This window comes from Rana temporaria, chromosome 1, assembly GCF_905171775.1.
Source record: "Rana temporaria chromosome 1, aRanTem1.1, whole genome shotgun sequence".
NCBI classification, from domain to species: Eukaryota; Metazoa; Chordata; class Amphibia; order Anura; family Ranidae; genus Rana; species Rana temporaria.
This window is the reverse complement of record NC_053489.1, coordinates 216,290,726-216,296,505: the sequence shown is the minus strand read 5'-3', so window position 1 is coordinate 216,296,505 and position 5,780 is coordinate 216,290,726.

Genomic DNA, 5,780 nt, shown 5'->3' with positions numbered 1-5,780 from the left:
TGACGAGATTATATAGAGGGGGCGTGTCCGGGCCGAGAGGGCTGACGGGAGTTGTAGTTTGTGAGGGGTGACAACAGAGCCAGGCCTCATTCCTGGCCTGTGTGTCTAGAATAGAGTGGGGAATGTAGCTGGCTATATATAGAACAAGATTTATTGGAGGGGCCTTTTTGTGCAGCTCTTGGGGCCCCTGTAGATACTGATTATTATTATACAGGATTTATATAGCGCCAACAGTTTACGCATGTCTCCCAACTGTCCCTGATTTTGAGAGACTCCCTGGTTGTCCCTCTTTCCTCCTCATTTTGGTCTGATCTATATAGTTGTATATAAAATGCACTTTTTATCTTTCAAAAACAGTTTCCCAGTGCTAAACCTCTCATCCAATTTCTAAATCGCTGCCTTTGTAAATTCCAAAAGTCAGTATAAAAGAATAGGGGGGAAAAGGGGAATTAGGCTGTTTCAAGGCCCCCCTTTTCCTCATGGGATTCATGGCAGGGGGCAGTTTTAAGGTTCCCTTGGGTTTTTAGGCGGGAATCCTGGGGATTGGTTAGAGCAGTGTGTTGCTAGGGGTAAAACTTGAGGCTGTGATAGGTCAAAGGTGTTTTGAGCGGGAAAGGTCAGGGTTGGCTTAGGCATTTCGGTTGCTGGGGTAAATTTGAAAGTTTAGGGGCTCAGGATAGGTCAGTTAGGGTCATCTGACTTTCCAGAACATTCCAGCTCTTAAAAAATCCCTATTTAAAGTGGGAGTTCACCCAATTCGTTTTTTTTTTCTCTTTTCCCCTTAGATGCATGCTCGTTTTGTCTAGGGGAATCGGCTAGTTGTTTTAAAATATGAGCTGTACTTACCGTTTACAAGATGCATCTTCTCCGTCGCTTCCGGGTATGGGTCTTCGGGAGCAGGCGTTCCTTCTTGATTGACAGTCTTCCGAGAGGCTTCCGACGGTCGCATCCATCGCATCACTCGTAGCCGAAAGAAGCCGAACGTCGGTGCGGCTCTATACTGCGCCTGCGCACAGACGTTCGGCTTCTTTCGGAAAATCGTGACGCGATGGATGCGACCGTCGGAAGCCTCTCGGAAGACTGTCAATCAAGAAGCAACGCCCAGTCCATACCCGGAAGCGGCGGAGAAGATGCATCTCGTAAACGGTAAGTACAGCTCATATTTTAAAACAAATAGCCGATTCCCCTAGACAAAATGAGCATCCATCTAAGGGGAAAAAGTGTTCTCTATGGGTGAACCTCCGCTTTAAGGAGCTGGTTCCGTTGGATCAGGGCCAGCCGTTTCCAGGGGAGAACCAACAGCGGATCTCCCCACCCCCCCTTTCCTTGTCGCGGTATAGCTATATGGTAAATCCATGGAATCGAATAATTTAAGGCAATTCATGCAGCTTGAGTCTTAGTGGCTGAGCTGTAATTTTTTTTTTTGGTACAGTTGATTATCTAAGGTGTAATATGTAATGGTAATATTTTAATGATTATTTAAAGAAACCAATAGTTATGCCGCGGCCTTAATTTATCCAAAAAAAAAAATGTTTGGTAAGTCTATTTTAATAAAGTTGGTTGTGTGTATATATATATAATTAATAAATTATTTTATTTAAAAAATCTTTTAAAATTCGTGTGGTCTCAAGTTATTGGTATGTCCAGGCATCCTGCATATAATCCCATAGTAGTGGTAAAAAAAAGCACTTGTGCATTTAATTAACCTTTTGTTTTTATTAATTCTCCTTTAAGGGGGTGTAACGGGGGCGTGTCCTATGCCTACATACATTTGTTAGTAGGTGTCCCTGAGTCCCATCTCAAAACGTTGGGAGGTATGTTTACACAGCGCTTTTCAATATAAAAGGAATACAATAAAATATAAGAGAGAACTGCTCAGAAGAGCTTACAATCTAATACGATGGGGCAGGTAGTACAAAAGTTTGTAACTGTGGGGAATGATCTAATAGAAGAGGTAAAAGATTAGATGGAAGCGTGATAGGCTTCCCTGAAGAGATGTATTTTTAGGTCATCTAGAGCAGGAGATAGCCAGACAGGTTGAGGTAGCGAGTTCCAAAGTATGGCAGAGGCTCTAGAGAAGTCCTGGAGACGAGCATGGGAGGAGGAGACGAGGGAGCTTGAGAGGAGCGTAGAGGATGGTTTGGGTGATATTTGGAGACGAGATTGGTGATGTAGCTCGGGGCAGAGTTGTGAATAGCTTTGTTTTTTTTTGTGGTTAGTATTTTGAATTTAAAGCGGGGGTTCACCTGAAATGTTTTTTTTAAAAAGCCAGCAGCTACAAATAAAAAATTAACACTTACCTGTCCAAGTCGCCCACAACGTCGGCAGCCGAAGCCTAGCGGTAGCTCGGCACTCAGCTTCCCCCGCCGCCATCCTCGGTAAGGGATTTGTGAAGTGAAGCGCTGCGGCTTCACTGCCCGGTTCCCTACTGCGCATGCGCGAGTCACGCTGTGAAGTTCCCACTGGTCCCTGTTGTGTTCTGGGAGCCGAGTATTTCCCAGAACACAACGGGGAGGGGGACTCGGAGGGGCCGGACTCCCGCGGGAGTCTATACCCGGAAGTGGTGCAAATACCTGTTTTATACAGGTATCTGCACCCCCACCCCCCCTGAAAGGTGTCAAATGTGACACTGGAGGGGGGGAGGGTTCCGAAAAGCGGAGGTTCACTTTTGGGTGAACCTCCGCTTTAATTCGCTGGGAGATTGGGGGCCAGTGTAGGGATTGGAGGAGAGGGTTGGCGGACGCTAAACGGTGGATAAGCCTGGCAGCAGCATTCATGATAGACTGGAGAGGGGATAGCCTATGAGTCAGGCCAATGAGACGGGGGTTGCAATAGTCAAGGCGAGAGGAAACAAGGGAGTGAATGAGGAGTTTGGTGGTTTCATTTGTTAATAAGGGGCAAATTTTAGAGATGTTACGGAGGTGAATTCCACAAACTTTTGACAACGATTGGATTTGGGGCTGATCAGTGTTTTCTTATTGCTCTGATAAAGCATATGTAATATGTTTTCAGTTTCTGACCATCTCATGAGGTATGTCCCCATTCTCCAACAACTACTATAGCATGTCATCTTCACAGTCTCTGACAGTCTGCTGCAGCATGTCCACTGTCTTTGAACATTTCTTATATCATGTCCACAGTCTCTGACCATCTCTTATATCATGTCCGCAGTCTCTGACCATCTCTTATATCATGTCCGCAGTCTCTGACCATCTCTTATATCATGTCCGCAGTCTCTGACCATCTCTTATATAATGTCCGCAGTCTCTGACCATCTCTTATATCATGTCCGCAGTCTCTGACCATCTCTTATATCATGTCTGCAGTCTCTGACCATCTCTTATATCATGTCCGCAGTCTCTGACCATCTCTTATATCATGTCTGCAGTCTCTGACCATCTCTTATATCGTGTGCGCAGTCTCTGACCATCTCTTATATCATGTCTGCAGTCTCTGACCATCTCTTATATCGTGTGCGCAGTCTCTGAGCATCTCTTGTATCATGTGCGCAGTCTCTGACCATCTCTTGTATCATGTCCTCAGGCTCTGACTACCCCTTGTATCATGTCTGCAATATCTGACCATCTCTTGTATCATGGCTGTAATCTCTGAGCATCTCTTGTATCTTGCCTGCAGCCTCAGGCCATCTCTTGTACCATGTCCGCATTCTCTGACCATATCTTCTTGTATTATGTCAGCATTCTCTGACCATCTCTTGTATTATGTTCACAGTCTCTGACTATGTCTTGTATAATGTCAGGAATTGCACAAAAATCCTACTGCAAGGGTTAAAGTGGATGTAAACCCACTCTCATCCTTTCTAAACTACTGCCATAGTGCTGATCTATAAGGATATAGATGCCTCCTGCATGTATCCTCACCTGTCAAATGTCTGTTAGGCCTCATTCACACTTGGCCGTTCGGGTCCGTCTGTCGGCGGACCTGAACGGCCGCTCCATGCATCGCTATGGAGCGTCGGATGTCAGCGGAGACATGTCCGCTGACATCCGACCCGCTAAAAACAGACGTATGGGGCCACGTCCCCATCCGTCCATGCGGATCAGATCGGGTAAGATCTGATGAAAACGGACATGCTGTCCGTTTTCATCAGATCGCTCCATAGGGACACAGCGGTGCCCGACAAGCCCCTCCCCGCTCAGTGAGCAGAGAGGAGCTTGTCATTGTCGGCTCAGCGGAGATCTGCGGACTGATCTCCCGCTGAGCCGACGGGAGCAGGCGGACTATTATTTATTTTTTATCAATTTTTTTTCACTTAACTTTTTTGCTATCACACAGGAGAAAACAATTTCCTGTGTGGTAGCAATTTGAGGTGACATGTTCTCTTTATTGACCCTGTCACCTCCAAAACAGGAGTCCTAGCACTGTGCTAGAACTCCTGTCACAGCTGAGATGGGAAGAGCACAGCTCTCCCCTCTCACTGTGTACATTGGCAGCAGGGACAGGAGACAGACTGGGTGGCCGGGGGGAGGACGGAGTCCCGAAGACAGAGCCAGCAGTGAGAGGTATGTGGGGTGGGGGGGGAGAGGGGAAAACGCACGGGAGCACATATTTTACAAGTGATTTTGGCAACATCGCCGCAATCACTTGTAAACGAGCGAGCGGATTCCCCCACAACTTACCACCCTTAACTGTATGTTCCGGGCGTCGGGGGACTCCATGCCACTGCCGCCCCTTGGAGCCCTGCCGCCCCAAGGCCTGGCCTCAGTGGCCTTGTGGGAAATCCGGGCCTGCCTATTCTGGAAACTGCAGTCTGACTCTTCCTTCTACCAATTGCTGCCGTTGTGACTCCTCTCCCCCATACATAACACACTTCAATCTGTGATCCCCCCCGTTCCCCTCAGTACACAGCACCCTGCAATCTGTGATTCCCCCTTTAGCCCCACCTTTACTCTTCACCCTGCAATCTGTGATTACATTAAGCTTGTGTATTACAGGGGTATTTATATTTAAAAAGTGAAATTGTGGCCGGAACTCCGCTTTAAATCACAAAATGCAACTTCCCTTACAAAGTGAACACCCTATTTGCCTTTAGTAAATCAACCCCCATGCATATCAGCTTGGGTAGTATAGGATCTGTTAAAGGTGCCTATTGCTGCAGTCCTTGCACCCACTCCATCTTAGCATGTTGAGTGATCTAGACCAGTGTTTCTCAACTCCAGTCCTCAAGGTGCCCCAAACAGGTCATGTTTTCCGGCTTTACATTATTTTGCACAGGTGATTTGATCAGTTTCACTGCCTTAGTAACTACCACAGCCGTTTCATCTGAAGAAATCCTGAAAACATAACCTGTTGGGGTACCTTGAGAACTGGAGTTGAGAAACACTGATCTATAGCTCAATAGGTAAAAAGATGCTGACACAGTTGCACTCACTGGGGGTAAAAACAATGTACTGTCTTAACACACGATCGGATATATAAAGCGTCTGACGCCGAAGGGCGTGTGCCTGGATTTGGTCTTGCATACAAACGGCACACAATTGTCGGCCAACAAACACGAACTTAGTGACGTACTAGACGGACTACATGGTTTTTCAGCTCTTGAGCGCCACCCTTTGGCCACCTTCTGCTAATGTAGTGTTTGGTGAGCATTGATTCTGAGCATGCTTGTACTTTTGACTGACACACTTGTGTACACACGATAGGAAAATCTGACAGACCATTGTCCGTGGAAACATTTTAAAGCCTGCCATCCAACATTTGTCCTCGGAAAATCTGACAATTGTCCGATGAAACGTGCAAACGGTCGATTTTTATCTTTT